The sequence below is a fragment of the Pinus tabuliformis genome, chromosome 8 (genome assembly GCF_031772625.1).
Source record: "Pinus tabuliformis cultivar Carrire ecotype Pingquan chromosome 8, CPIR1, whole genome shotgun sequence".
Taxonomy (NCBI): domain Eukaryota; kingdom Viridiplantae; phylum Streptophyta; class Pinopsida; order Pinales; family Pinaceae; genus Pinus; species Pinus tabuliformis.
Genome location: NC_142294.1, coordinates 493962680 through 493979474, shown reverse-complemented (window position 1 = coordinate 493979474; position 16795 = coordinate 493962680). Strand labels below are relative to the sequence as shown.

General features: G+C 38.3%; 1 pseudogene; it reads right to left on the bottom strand.

Annotated features, from left to right (window-relative positions):
* Nucleotides 1-306: 306 nt before the first annotated feature.
* On the bottom strand, nt 307-1988 carry LOC149236239 (chaperone protein ClpB1 pseudogene; annotated as a pseudogene).
* Nucleotides 1989-16795: the final 14807 nt, after the last annotated feature.

Genomic DNA, 16795 nt, shown 5'->3' with positions numbered 1-16795 from the left:
TCTTGTTCTCTAAAAGTTTGCTCCAAGTAGATCAAGTGGGCAAGGGACTTTACATGTACTCCACTCGACTTCAGACACAGCTTCAGCCATTATGCAGAGTGATTGAAATTGAACACAGCTAAGTAGTGAAATCAGCCATTATGCAGAGTGATTGAAATTGAACACAGCTAAGTAGTGACATTGGCTCACAGTAATACACCACATATAAAATATTGAAGCTTTTACAGAAGCAAGCAGTAAGAAAAAACTATGAAGCTCAGAGAAGTAGATTTAAAATCTGGACTACTGTTTGATACCAAATCATCATCAACTCCAAGCATTGCGAGTGATAGATGAAATTATTGAGGATGTATCTGGAGCAAACTTTGGGAGTTGGTGCTCAAGCAGTGCATCAATGTATACTTTACTGTTCTCATCAATCTCCCCACTGATGAGCATCCAAGATAGCAGAGTGAGAACTTTACTTTTCAACCATCGTTGCAAGGGGCGAGCACCATAAACCTGCAAGTACCAGGTTACCACGTTATCCATTTAGAGGTTTTAAATGAGAATCCCCAACTAGTCTTGCATTTTACTCACAAATTTTGACCTAAATTGCCCACAAACCACAAAGGCTAATAATGATCATGCCTGCTTCACTAGTATTAACAAGTAAACAATGCATTAATATATATTAATAAGCAAACACACCAAAAACATCCCTTTACTATATACTTTGAACTAAGTTCGCCGAGTACGCAGAGACAGGCAACACCCCATTTTTAAAGTTCAAGTGCGGGAGGAAAATGTTAAAATTTAAAGAACAGAACTGAAATTTATATCGATGGGATCCATACAGAAGGAAGAAAATCATGTGAAAATTAGAAAATCTGAAACTGAATGTGAAAATTGAAAATCTCAGAAAGCAACTCTGTAAACTGAAGAGTTCATAGCTCTTAAAGATCAACCGTTGGCCACCACAACCAACTGCCAGCGAAAATATCAGACTAAAATTACTCCCTAGACAGGTTCATGCAAAATATATGACAGGCCATTGAAAATATGAGAAAATGAAATTGTAAACTGAAAAGTCCTGCGCTTTTAATATTCACTGTTGGCCACCACAACCAAAACTCTGCAAAACATCAAACTCCTAGAATAACTTTCCACACAGGTTTATATGACAGGGCATGGAAAATAGAAATCAGACCTTGAATAAAATCATTGTACATGAAGAACACCCAGCAAACATTATGAATGAAAAATACCAGGCATCAGAATAGAACATATAAATCGCAATTCTAGATTGTTTCAAAGGGAGGTAAGTCCAATTTAGTCAAGGAACCCTCCCACAACATCTCCTACGATGTGGAGACATGTGTCCAAGGAGTGGGTCATGTCCCCTGCAATAGGGAAAGGGAGGACTTCTGAAGGAGATGCAGTGTCAAGTTTATTAGGGTAGGGGGCACATCCCCTGGCAAGTTAGACTGAATAAAACAAGAAACAAAGTGATTATTTATAGGATCATAGGTTTCGTGAACAACAAGATCCAGAGCAGCATCTGTAAACCCTAAAGCAACACCTCTCTCTGCAAGACGAATTGCTACATCTTTCATCTGTACTCTAGCAACTTTCTTGAGCTCATCATGAGAAAGAGGATCAAATACAACTATCTCATCAAGTCTATTCAATAACTCTGGCCTGAAATGTCTTCTAACCTGCAACAATATTCAAAGGCATGTCAAAGCACCGCCGCCAACTTCGTGATAAAATTATATGAAAAAGATGCATACACAGAGTCCAGGAATGCGTGTGCATACTTCTTGCATGGCATTCTCTCTTGTGGTTTTTACTGTTGTGTGGCCAGATAATGCAACAAGCAAGTGCTCTGCTCCAAGGTTGGATGTCATGATAATGACTCTGTTTGAGAAACTAACAGTGCGACCTTGGCCATCCGTAAGTCTACCATCATCAAGCATTTGAAGCAAAGTGTTGAGGACTGAAGCCATAATGAAGAAAGACAAAGATCTCGACAGACAAGGGCAGCAAAGATCTAGGCTAGAGAACTGCAATTTCGGCTGCCATGTATATGGAAGCAATGCTGTTGCTATTTTTATGTGGGTTTCTTGCACCTGCACTGCTGGTTAAACCGAGGTGGGTCCATTCTGCATTTGACCACGCATCATCTCTCCTGGGCTCCTTCAATACTTGATTTGCAGGCCAAATTTTTCAAGTGATTGACAAGAGAAAGGTGACATGGTCCTCCTCTGCCCTGCTTCATGAATTGAACAACATGCATTTTAAGGTGAAAGAGATTGTGCAGGATGTTGGTTGATCAACTCTGACTGGGAGATGGACGACTATTAAGATGTTATGAGGCCTTCTAGAAAGGGATGTTTCCACTTAAAATTCAGATTAAGAAGCTTCATGAGATATTTGTTTCGAGATGAGTAGCTGTCCTAGGTGTTTTTAGCCATGCTAGGAATTAGACAGTTTATGTTATGTTCTGGATTTAGGGAGAACTGAGAGGGAAATTTAGTTCGAGAATTTGGGGTTTGAAATTGTCATTAGGGCTTTCATTCTTGTTGAACTGTACAATAGGAGGCTTTATTCTTAGTGTGTCTGAATTTGGGCTCCTTCATAGCCTCCTCCATGGAGAATTTCATGCTTTTATATATCATGTTTCCACAAAGCTCGAATATAGGAACTGGTGAATGCTGGTGTCTGTGCAACATAGGGCACATAATATTCTATATTGAAATGGTTTGGACTGGGAAGTGTATAAATGGGGGTTCAAATATCAAAAGATGGAGGTGTCATAATATATTCTTCTTGGATGAGAAGCTGAAGTGTTGAAGCTCAAGAACGTAGATTCTGACATTCATTATCAAATTACCAGGCCTCTTTGAGGGATAACTTTAATATGTTTAAGAGGAAATGAGCCTTCGATTTTTGTTTTAGTGATTACTTTTGGCCTAATGAAGTCAATTACTGCTATACTCTTCTATGCGCATAACCAGTGGAACAAACTGTTTATGCATCCTTGCGCTTGCTATAGCTCCCATTAAATAAATTGTTGTAATTCATGTACTATTACAATATTGTAATTTCATGGTACACTGAGAGTCAGTCTAAAAGGAAAAGTTGTATGCTATCACCATCTGAATAATTTTATCCAATTTCGCTGAATTAAGCTCTTAATTTATATTGTAAACATTTTTCTTGGATGTGTTGCAGGGTTTTTCTCATGTGACTATTCAACTATTATTTGAGAGCGTTTATCTTTACTGAGGCAAGGTCTTCCTGGCTCCTGGTATCTAAAGCCAAGAAAGCACTACAGGTCACTCTGTCAAATTGTGCTATTAAGCGGTATTATGAAGTTTTTAAATTAATGATATGTAATGTTGTGATCCAACTAAAATATGACATAACCTGAGGCAAACATGGGTTGTTATGACCTATGTATCAAAGTTTTTTAATTAATGATATGTAATATTGTGATCCAACTAAAATATGACATATGACATAACCTGAGGCAAACATCAGTTGTTATGACCTATGTACAAAGGAAAGATCATTTTATTGATATCATTTTAGTGCTTTAATTTTAGGATTGCACCTAAATGGGTTATTTTGAGATAAGGCAACATTGCTTCCATTGTTTTGAAATATGCTAACATCAACACTCTCTCTATGTACATGCTATATGCTAACATCAACACTCTCTCTATGTACATGCTGGTAAATTTGAAACAGATTCTTTTGAATTGTATGAAAAATATAATTATTACAAGCAAGATTGTTCACAAAACTGTCATTACAATTTATTCGTCATGGCACAACTCTTTATCTTATTATGTTAGTGATTCAACAACTTGGGCATTTTGACACGATCGTTACCTTCTGTTTCAATATATTAAGATAGTTGTATCAATATATTTGACATGTTCTTTATCTTTTCTTTCAATATATTCAGATAGTGTTGTAAGACTTTTAACTTTATTTTTATTGGGAGTGTATTTTGGCTCCATGCCAAGGACTAATTCCATCATATTGACGTGTGGAAATTGAGAAAATTGAAAATCTTAGAAGGCAACACTGTAAACTGAAGAGTTCACAGCTCTTAAAGATCAACCGTTGGCCACCACAACCAACTGCCAGCAAAAATATCAGACTAAAATTACTCCCTAGACAGGTTCATGCAAAATATATGACAGACCATTGAAAATCTGAGAAAATGAAATTGTAAACTGAAAAGTCCTGTTGGCCACCACAACCAAAACTCTGCAAAACATCAAACTCCTAGAATAACTTTCCACACAGGTTTATATGATAGGGCATGGAAAATAGAAATCAGACCTTGAATAAAATCATTGTACATGAAGAAACAGAGCAAACATTATGAATGAAAAATACCAGGCATCAGAATAGGACATATAAATCGCAATTCTAGATTGTTTCAAAGGGAGGTAAGTCCAATTTAGTCAGGGAACCCTCCCATAACATCTCCTACGATGTGGAGACATGTGTCCAAGAAGTGGGTCATGTCCCCTGCAATAGGGAAAGGGAGGACTCATGAAGGATACGCAGATGTCAACACTGGCTGCTTCATCATCCCCAAGAATTTTTAGCAGATGCAAGGCATTCCAAAGGGCCTGTCAAGGGGATTCTCTGGACGGGCAGAGTCGGAGCAGAGAAAGATGGTGAAGGAAATAAGAGTGAGGAAATATGACAAGTTGTTGGTAATCAGTATAGAGTATCTCCTGGCACATTTTGTTCACAAAAGTAAGGGTACTTTCGCCCATGGTAATTTGGTTGTGGACCCCTATATTGTGTTTGTGCACCCTCAGGCTTGCAGATTTCCGTGGGCTTGTTTTTCTGCATTCAAGGTGGTTCTGTGGTCAGGAAACCTAGAGAGGTCCATGATTTTGTGCTGCAGAACATTTTAGGAGGTAGTAGTTCTGGTAGGATTCTTTCTTATTCCATTGAGGACTGTATCATAACGAGAATCAACCGACAGGGCAATGCAGTTCATGGATGCTATAAGAATTTGACTAGAGTGTGGGAAGATCTGGGAGACATGGTAGTGCAAATACGCTTTTAATTGATACTTCAAATGTGGCCAGGTTAGAAATCAAGATGGAAATGTCATTTGCCCCATTCCCTACCAATATCATGTGCAGGCTTCTCATGGGCAACTAGAGACCTATCTCTTGCCTTATTTGGAATGTTTGGAATCGGTGCCACGTATTCCTGAATTTGTAAATAATTTTCCTGTTTCGCCTGGAAACGGAACTCAGTTGGCAACGGTCTCAATTCGAAGAGGGCAAGGTTATTCCACCACAGAGTCATGGAATTGTAAACAACTGGAATATGTTTCCGAGCAGTGTAACTGAAACTTCTAATTCTCAGTTGCATCAATTTAATACTCAATGCCTTGGGATTAGTAATACTGCCCAACATTTTCCCATTACAAGAACAAACATCTCATTCTCGCAGTCAGTTCCACCTGCTGCTAACTTCGGTATTTTTGAAATGTATCACGGACTCTCGTCAAGCGTATTCTTGGGTTTCAATGATCATATACAGACTTATAGCAACATTAATTATACGAGGGAACTGATAAAGTTGAGTGATGACAATATGAAATATGCGAGGTAACTAAATCGGGGGAAGGTTGATTTGCATAACGTGGCCTGTGAGAAGGAAAAATTGGAAAAGACGCTGCAAGAAAGGGAGTACTGTCTACAAAAAGCGGTAGATGCCTTAAAGAAAGTAACTGAAGAAAAGAAAAAGGCAGAAGAGAAAAAAGCTGACATATCAAAAACACTTGTAGAAAGGGGTAGGGCTTTGAAACAGGTGAAACTGGAGAAGAACTTAGCAATAAAACAGAGAGAAAACATTATTTGTTCTTTGCGAGGAACTGTCTAAGTTCTGCAAGAAAAGTTAGGAAGCTTTGAGAAGAAAGAGAGAGAGAAAAATATTTTTCAAGATGGAAGCTGAGAAAGAAACGGCTCAAGTTCAATCTACTTGGACAACTATTCCTGAACTGAAACAAGAAGAAAACTGTATTCTGTCTTTCCTCAGTTGTTTCTTCAAGAGTGAAGCGACCAGCTTCCGTCAAGACTAGTAGTCTTTTGTTAGTTTGATGTTTATGTCTTGTTATCAGAAATCATATAAATTATCTTTTTTCCTTGTATCAAAATGTTTTATTCATTTTATAAGAGCTTTCAAATGTCCAAAGACTGACAATTGAAAACTGAAAATGCAGCTCTCTTGCTTGTGGACACATGCTTGGCATGTCTTGTATTAGAAAGTGGCTTCAACGACATGAGAATAACATTGGCAAGGTAAGATTATTCAACCTCGCAATTGTTGATTTCCATGGTCTTGATGTTAAGAGAGCTAGTAAGGCTATGAACTTTTTCAAAAAGATTATGTTTCTATGTTTTTGTTGCAACCAAATCTTGGGGATTGTAATTTTCTATTTCTGTAAATGTGTAGTGTCCACAATGCAATAACAAGGCTGAGCTGGATGACATCAGAATTCTTTATGCCCCAGTTATAGCTGTCACTGCTCAACAATAGTGGCAGTTAGTAGTGTCCACAATGCAATAACAAGGCTGAGCTGGATGACATCAGAATTCTTTATGCCCCAGTTATAGCTATCACTGCTCAACAATAGTGGCAGATCAGTCGTCTTTGTTGCAATACCCACAGTTTCTATCATCAAGAGACAGCTGAAGATAATTTTTTTAAAGGCATTAGAAGGCTACTCCCTCCCCAATTCCCATAAATATTTGTTTGGTGAAGAGTAAAGGTTCTGACAGAAAGGAAACATTGCGAAATTCTAAGGTTCTTTCAATTTTTGTAATGCACCTGAACATCATCTGCTTTCTAATTTTGTATCAGTAACACGATGCTTATCAAAGAAGCACAAAGCATTAGACTAAAAGAACAAAAAGTTAAACAGACAAAAGCTAATTATAAATCTGGATCATTTCCGCCTTACCTGGGGAAATTGTTACCAAACTTTGTTGATTTTAAAAAGATCTACCCTTTTCAATGAAGGATGTAATAGTCTTAGGTTCTTGGTATGGATCTGCATGCTCTGTACTATTAAGCATAGACAAACATCTTCTAATGTGAAATGCTGTAATAGTCTTAGGTTCTTTGTGTGGACCCGCATGTTTTGTATCAATAATCATAAACAAACATCTTCTAATGTGAATATTAATAATGGACAAAAATTTTCTAATGTGAAATGCTTGAACTAGGGAAATAACACTTTATCTTGTTAAAGATATATTTGAAGCAGAAGCACTAGTGCAAATGATATCATGAGAAACAAGCATGTGGAGGTTAAAGAGATTTGAAGCAGAAGCACTAATGCAAATGATATCATGAGAAACATGCATGTGCAGGGGAGTAAAGTTCTTCATCAAAGCAACATGAGCATTTGAAAGTAGTTGTTAAATGTTCTATGTTTTTGTCTTCTCTTTTTTGATATATTTTTTGAATGAGATGCATCCAATCATTGAAATTTCAGAAGTTGGGTTTATTGTGCATATGAAATGGCATGTGTTCATGCTTTTGAAATTTTACTCAGAGAAAAGAAAAGATGGATTTGGTATTGCATATGAATGAAATGTATTCTTCATATATGCTTGGCGATCTATAGAGGTTTCTTGATTTTGGGTAATAAACTTTTCTTGATTTTGGGTAATTAACTTACTCTAAAATGAAATAAGACATTTAATGTGTTCCTGAAAAGTAATTGCACAATGATCCACTCCAAGAAAACAAGGTTTTCCACAAACCAATTAACTCTTCTAAAAAAATTTAACAATTCCAATTTAATAATCCTATCGGCCTCTCTTTGTACCTTTTGGGACAATTGCTAGTTTACAGGCTGCCAAAATTTACATAGCGAGTGTCAGGGCTTCAAGATGAATCTTGTAAGCAAAACTGGGCAAAGTGCCCAGCCCAGTACGGAAGCCAGGGACTTGCTGCCAAGTATCTGGGTTATGCATCATAAGAACATTATCAAAATGCCTATCCATGGAGAGAAACCAGGCTTACCAGTCAAAGAGATTACTTGCCTAAACTTCTACAGTATGAAACAACTGTAATTATAGAGTGCATAAGCATTTACAAGCCTGGAAAATAAAGGGAATGGGTTTGCAGGAGTAGACCCAATCTGGTGCATTTAACGGAGTGGGCGGCTGGGCTTATCTTCAGAAAGCGAAATTGGTGCATCTTTGGAGGAGCCAGGCCCACCAACCTGGAATGTGCCTCCATTGGACCATTCTTCTTCACCATCCAGGTGAGCGTTGTGATTATCAGACGGTTTCGCCTCTCCAGGGAAGCTATGCGCTCCACGAGTCGGTGGTGAGCCTCAGTGCCCTGTATGGCATGGGCCATGAGGCTCTTTGTATGCCAATATAACTCTTTTGTCCTCTGTAATTTTTCTCGAGCTCCAGAGGAAATATGATGATGACCATTTTAAGTCTCTTAATTGTGTGTACTTATTTTGGGGTTAACTCAATGATCTTCTTGTAAGGGTCAATCTACTAATCTTCGTGATTATTCCTTTAAAAATAATTCATCAATGATAACAAGATAACTTTATGAAAGCATTTGCTTGTCTTCCTCTACATTTTATGAATGCAAATTCGTATATTCTATGAATGTAGGAATAGAGAGAGCAAGCTGTGTTCAAGTAAATGTAGTACTTCACATATTTTTAATACAGTCGTCACCCTGCAAATCTTGTTTCATCACAATGTCATATAAATTTATAATATATTTGCAGATGGACATGCAGGATTTTATTATAGCATAGCATTGAACAATAGAAGATACGAAAAGATTTAAGCATGAGCATGACGATGAGCAAGAACAGGAGGACTTGGAGGAGACAAGTGTGGACTCTTGGGCAAATCATTGGGACCATTGGCATTCCCTTTCGGCAACATTTATGGTCTAGTCTGCAGATACTCAATGTCCAATTCCTCGAAAGAACTCCTTTAAGAATCTGTTTTACCAGGCTTTTAGGTTTATCTCTTTGTTTTTATCTTTCTGAATATTTTCAAGGGTGAAATCCAAGTGGGTGGAGGAGTAGTGGGAGTATCTAGGAGTTTTCCTCACTTGCGAAATGCCTCCCTTTCCCTAAGAAACATTCGGCTGTGCTTTGCGCGGTGTTTTGTATTTTGGGTGACACTACAAAATGTTCTGTAGTGTGTTCCTGCCATCTGGGAACACGGGGGCATGTCCCCAATCCTGGGAGCACGTCGATCTGTAACGCTGCATTTTTCTTTTCAGATTTTGGTTCATTGCCACAAAGGTTTCACTTTCTTGCCTTTCTAAAAATTATAAATTTAAGTAATGATATTGTCAAAATTTCTCCTTTTTTCCTCTCCACTATGCTGATAAAATAAGAAGAAATGGTGGCTCAGTCTTTGTTCTCTGATGCAGTTCCAATGCATCCTCTGAAAGGGAAGGGCATTATAATTTAGAATAGATGTTGGAAAGCATAGTAAGTACAATTCATTTTCTATCATTTCTGTATAGAGGAGGAATTTTGCTTGTAACCATTTTCAGTCTCATTTTTTCTGCTCATATAAAAGTTTTGCATACGTCATAGTTATTTCTACCTGAGCAACGGAGGACAAGTTCTTGTAGGTGTTTCAAATGAATTCTGTTTTTCATGTTCTCCACTTCATTCCTCGAGTTAGTGTGGAAGGTATGCACAGTTCTTTACTTATGGAAGTTTAAGGTATGTAACAAAATAAACACACAATTGTGGAGAGAGAGGGAGCATTAATGTGGAACAAAATCTCATCATAGGGAAGTGCCACTTTAGTAAGTCAGCCTGTAATATTACATAGATGACAACCACACATAAACGTGGAGAGAGTAAGAGTATTAATATGCAACAAAAATTTCAGCCTAGGGATGTGCCACTGTAGGAAAAGATAGCCTGTAACATTACGTACATAACAACCACAAACTAGAAAAGGTCCACAAAGCATGACACTGAAACAACCTGCAATGTTATTACTGGAGTGAGGGATGGCGTTATCACATCAACATGGGGACTTGCATCCCAAAGCCAGCTTCTGGATTGAAGATAATGAAATGATGCTACAGCGAGTAAGATTTAAATGATCAAGAACCCAAAAAAGGCCACCCACATTGTTGTATAGCATTCTAGGTTAGGCTGGTTATGGTGGTTTGATTGCCTAATCATTAATCTTAATAACTCAATGTTATTGTCACATATCACTTACATTGATGTCTACTAACTGAATCTTCCATAATATAAAAGACGTTCATACGAAGTTGAAGCTCGCTGGTTGCTTCTCCAACATTTAGTGATTAAGCGAGATTTTTCTGTTTCCTCAAAAGTTTGCAGCTTTAGATGCCTTTAAACTTTAAATCAAGATTGACAAATTTCAACTGGTTTTCAATTTCCTTTTTGGAATATTCTCTCCCATGGTGATATTGGCCATTTTACTTTTGAATTTAAGTTGTTTGAGTGGTTGATTCTTATAAATAAAATCTCCATCTTATAATCTTGATGATAAATGGCCTAGTTCCGCATTAGAGTATGGTTACATATGAATCCATGTGAATGGATCTTCAACCTTATTAATCGTGGACAACAAGTTTTCTAATAGACAATGCTCTTTGAACCTTTTTAATTCTAATGAAAATATACATTATTCCCCGATTTATGTTGACCTACGTGGTGCGTTCCTCACGTACAGATGGAAAATGAAGTCTCAGGATTCTTTGCAGCGATGAATGTATGTTATAATAACTTTGTGATGATGTCTCTAACGGTCAATGTTTCGTTTTTCAGTTAAAGCATCTGACTGGGGCAGTTTTGTTGCTCCCACTCATAGTCATTAACCAAAAGCATACATAGAGGCCAATATCTCTTGAAGAGCCAAATTTTTTATTGCTCAGTTAAGGACTAATTCTTATCAACTCCGTTGTGAAACAGGGTGCTGGAAAATGCCAAAAGAAGTGTGGGAGGAAAGAGTATGCATTTTTTGTTCTTCTGGAAAAGTGGAAATAGAAAAACACTTCATTTTAGAATGTGAGGCCTTCAAAGACAACAGGGAACTAGCTCTTGGGATAATCTATTTAGCAATAGGTTTGTCGAGAAGCTGGGAGCATTTATTTTGAAGCTTCACAGAAAAATGGTCAAATACAAGCAGATGAAGAAGTAATCTGTCCCATAAACTATATTTAACCTCGTAGACGTTAAAATAAATTCTTTTTTTCTTTCTCCTTCTTACCCTCACAGATTTATATTTTTAACTATTTCAGTTTGAAAACACGTTTGTCGTATTCTAGGTGCTTCTTGTTCATTCCGTCACTAATAAAGAAAGAATGCTCTTATAAATTTTCTTAACATTGGAGGTTTTGTTAAAGCAATAGAAGATTAGATTAGCCTTGTACTTTCTGAACATTTATGGCTATTTTATTTTCTTCTTGCACCACGTTGTGTCAAAACCTCTTTAAATATTTGTAGTTTTAAAAATTGAATGTCTTTTTCTTTTATGCAGAGGCAGCTAATGCACGAGCACACAATATCTGGAATAAAAGATCTGAAGCTAATAAGGTTAATACGATTATCTTGGTTTGTAAATTTAGAATTTTGTACTGTTGACCAAAGTTAACGGACTCGACTTGAAGAATGACTTGGCAGAGTTGAGGTGTAAGAGATGACTTGAAACTCATGAAAAATTCGTAGGTTGACATGAGAGATTAAAATAATATTACAATACACTAAATTTCAGTATAAAATAGATTTTTCGTTAATACGAAATTGTATGATTTCTATATGATGCAAATTTTCAATAAGAACTCATTTCAAAGTATGTAGATGATATGAAATGCTAAAAAACCACCATGGATTCTGGACAGGACACAAGTCTACTGGTTGTTTATTATGAAATAGTCTCAGAAAAGCAAGCACAGTAAGTCTCTTTTAAATTTTTAATGTTTTTCATTATCTTTTATAGATTAATGACCAAGTCTGACTTATGGGACTTGTGAGTTAAACTCGTCAAGTCATTTTGATTCACAAGTCAAACCCACAGTGTCAATATGACTTGATTTTGACATCAAAATCAAAATTGTTAGCATGACTTGCGGCTAAGTTAGAGTTGAAGGCCTGGCTTGACTGTTTCTTCAAAGAGTAAAGTCAAACTTAAGAGTCAATTTGGAGTGGGAAGACTTTGGTAACCGATGATATGCAAAACTTGGGAAATGTTGAATTCTCCCAGTATATACTCCATTTAATTGAAAGCATTGATCTACCCTTTTACTTTTCTATAATCTATTCCAGATTGGGCTGGAGGCTATTTATTTCTTTGCTGTCCAAGCTATTTTGTTTTTATCAAGGACCACAGATAGTCGATTTTTTATTTGAATATATCAACCACTGAAAGTTTGTAGATTATATATGTAGACTGTATTTTTTTTCCGAGGAAAGAAATCTACCTCTCTCAGGCTGAGTGAGGTTGTTGGTACCAAGCCAAACCACAAGTATACTCACTTAAGAGTTCACAAGGTTCGAAGCCATTACAACAATATTCATAGGCACGAAGCCATTACAACAATATTTATCAAGGCATTATAGATCATCATGTCAATAGCAGGGATTTGAACCTAGGGGGAGAAGATAACAACCATTTCGCCCAACCACCTAAAATAAACCCAATTGATTAAAATTTTGGGCATTGGGTATCGCCTGGGGAATAAAGTCGGTCTCCCTCTCAGCGCGAAGGCAAGAGAGAGGTTGCTGGTACTAGGCTAGCTCTCAGTATCGACTCACTTAAGAGTGCAACATAGTTACTCTATTCTAGAGCATAAATATGTCAACTTACGAGATTTGAAACTGGGTGGGGAGGATAACGAGTATTCTGGCCAACCACCCTCCAAAATTTTGCCTTCGCTTCGTTTTGGAGCCTCTCTCCTTGAAATCTTAGCAGCCATCTTGTACTGCTCAGGTACTTGTGTTTCATTTGATTTTATATTTCACTTAACAACTTGTGTTCACTTTCTTGTTCTGTCGACTAACCACAAGCTAACCCAGAAACTTGGTTCATTCGGTCTTTGTGTTGTCTGGGAAAATTGCGCAATCCTAGAGGGCCACTGCCTTGCACTCAAGAATTGGGCAGAGTAGCTTAGCAGCTGCCTTGCACTCAGAAATTGCGCAGAGCAGGTAGCCAACCTTGCTTTGGAAAATTGCACAGAGTAGGCTAGTAACCTTGCTCTGGGAAATTGCGCAGAGCAGGCAACCCAGCCTTGCTCTGGAAAATTACGCAGAGCAGGCAACCCAGCCGTGCTCTGGAAAATTGCGCAGAGCAGGCAGCCCAACCTTGCTGTGGAAAACAATGCAGACCATCCCGACAGTGAGTTGAGGTTCAAAACTGCACTGACCCAGTAGGTAGCCAACCTTGCTCTGGGAAATTGCGCAGAACTTGAGAGATAGCCGAGGCCACTCAGCCCAAAAACATTGTAGAAGCTTCCCTTCAGTGGCTGTCCGTTGCATGTTCTGGTAGGCTGCCTGGTTCCCCCAGAACAACGCAATTCTTCCTTGCATGCATGACAACTTTTCCAAAAAAAGAAAAAAAAGCGAAAAAGCAACCCTAGATTTTAGGGATCTATTTTTAGCACTGGGAGTTACATGCAAAGTCAATTTTAGAAACTTTTCGCCAAGTTTCGCTCTTTCCTAGATTTGTGGCATGCACATCTAAACCCTAAATCTAACCAATCTATTTAATAGATGCCCCAGAGCTCATTCTTCACATTCGATCTTGGAGCTTTGGCATTCCCGAGGCATCTAGGAACCTTCGACACAGTTGGCACAACTTTTCTGGGTAAGTTTTGCTTTTCATGTCTTTTGCTGCTTGTTCTGTCGCTTTTGATTTCTTGGCTTGCGTGAGCGCTGTTTTCCTTGTTTCATTAAACAACTGTTGGCGTTTTAATGTATTTAACTTGTAGAAGTGTCGTTTCTAGTTTTGCATTGCTTTTCCTTAGTGTCGCATGCATAACCCTGTTTCCGCACTGACAATGATTGTTGCAGTGATTCTCTTCATGAGCTTCGTTGTTTTTTTCGTTTGATTGATTTCTGCACTTTCTTGGATTGCATGCATTTCTATTCACTCAGATCTGCACCATCTTTGCACGCTCATTCAGTCCTTCTCGTTTTCAGGTTGCCCTTGGGCAGATCTGGGTTATCTTGGCCCAGATTTTGCTTCTCCCAGCATGCATTGCGCATTCCCGGAAGTCAAAGCTCTGCCTTGCCTCCAGGAATTGCGTAGAGGCTGCTTGACACTTGCTCCCAACTGTGCTTTGCGCAATTCTGGGAGACAATGCCCTGTCTTGCCCACTGGGACTATGCAATGCGCAGTTCCAGCCAAAAACCCAGCTAGACTGAACTACGCATTGCACAATTCTAGTCCACAGTCAGCCTCTCTAGATTGTGCTCTGCACAGTTCCAGTCAGCAGCAGGCCTCACTGGCAGCTGGGACTGCGCAATGCACAATTCCAGCTGACAGTCTCCCAGCCTCTCAGAGTCAATGTTGCGCAATCTTGCCTAGCAGTCACCCATTTTGCTGCATGATTGATTCCCGAGTTGCTTTATGTTTTTCAGCTGACATTGGCTTGTCGTGAGTGTCTTCTCTATCTCCAGGTACAACAGGTGTTGAGCAACTTCTCAGCAGTATAGGTAACATGGCCTCCAAGAGAGTTGGATCAAAGGACACAGTTGAAAGCAGTACTGGAGATGTGGTTGAACAAGTGTCTATGAGCTTGCTCGTTTATGCAGACACACATCTGTTCATTGAGAAAGACATCAAGATCACATGGAAAGACATCAACACTATATTCGCAAGCAATTTTTGAGGAGAATCTGGAGGACCGTCATGTCTATGTCAACATTCATAAGTCAGGATTGTACAAGGTTGCATGCAGGTATCCCACCTTCCCGTGCGCAGACGTGATCCACTGGATTGTCTCACACACTGATCCTGAGACAATGATACTGAGCAGTGTTAGTGGAGTAGAGCTAGTTGCCTTCAGGGCGGAGGATTATCAACAGACGTATCATTTGCCGTAGCCAGTGGACAAGATCGATTCACCGTTCTACACTCCCAACAGCAGCACAAACACAAGAGACATCCTAAAGCATTGGTTAAGGGAGCCATCAAAGTTTAGGACGACACCCAACCTGTTAGCCCCTCTCATAAAACAATAATAAATCCAAAAATAAATAAATAAATTAAATAATCCAAGTTAGGAATTTGTGCCTAACTCTTGGGTTGTTCCTCTAAGATAGGAGTTAGTTTAGGTAACTCCTATATTGGTGTGTGTCTGGTGAGAAATTATCTCAACCAAAGGAGAAATTATCTCAACTAAAAGTGTCTAAGATAGCACGCACTATCTTGAGACACTATCTCTCATATATTTATTTGTAACACTATATTCAATTTTTTTAATGAATGAAAATGTGAGACAGAATCCCTGAGGCTTCTGCCTTTTCCGCCTATATTTTTGTCTAGTTTCGTATGTATGTTTACTACAATATGTTTCTGAGTTGTTTTAATATGTATTATGTGGAAGTTTAAGGTGAACAAGCTTTGGAAAAAATACATATGGTTATGGTACTTATATTTTTTATAAATGGAATGAAAATGTGAGAGAGAATACCTGAGGAAGCGTGAGGCTTCAGCTTTTTTCCATCAATATTTTGTGTCTGGTTTTTATGTGTGCTTTATATATTTGTCTGAGTTAATTTCTTTTTTCAATATGTGGTATCAAAGCTGTTCTAAGTTAAATCCTGTCTATGTGGAGACCGACCCTGCTGATTGGTGCAAGTGCAGAAGAGTATAGTTCGTGGGTTGTGATCCAGAGTGCAACATGAGTATTGTATCCGTGAGAGTTGGTTCAACGGACGAAGAGAGAACGGTGTTATAGGACTGAACATCCGAATGAACTCTCTCATCTTTCATTTCATTGAAAAAATTAATTGCTGCTTCAAAATCATCATTTGCCAACACTATCTTCATTAGGATTGAGTAAGTACAAGCATGAAATGTGAATCCATCCTGCAGCATTATGGCCATCAATGCACGGGCAAACTGTAAATCTCTTGTAAGGCTGCAACAATCCATCATAATATGCGGATACGTGGTGAAGTTGGATCACCATAGTGAAAAATCTCATGCTTAATTGCGTGTGATTTGAGCAAGGCGAAGCATCTAATCTACAACACGATGATCTCGTCCCCGAAAAATATAATATACAGAATGTGGAACCCAAAAGGCGCATGAAGAAAGTTCAAATGGAAGTTTAAGGTGAACAAGCTTTGGAAAAAATACGTATGGTTATGGTACTTATATTTTTTATAAATGGAATGAAAATGTGAGAGAGAATACCTGAGGAAGCCTGAGGCTTTAGCTTTTTTCCGTCAATATTTTGTGTCTGGTTTTTATGTGTGCTTTATATATTTGTCTGAGTTAATTTCTTTTTTCAATACAACCAGATCTTTGCATGTCGCTTGTATGGCCAAGAGAGTACAAATACCTTCCTGCAAAGTTGGGTTGTTATGTTGGATCAGCTGGCAAGTGAAGGAAAGCCTTTCAACTGGTCCGACATGTTGGCTCTTCAGTTGAAAGTGCATGTATCTAATGCCCGGAGTCCCCCCAAGGGTCAACAAGCAAGATTCTTCATGTCTGCCTACTTGCTCGATGTAATCTATGCATGTTTAAAGTTTCCTAGCATGGGTTGGGCA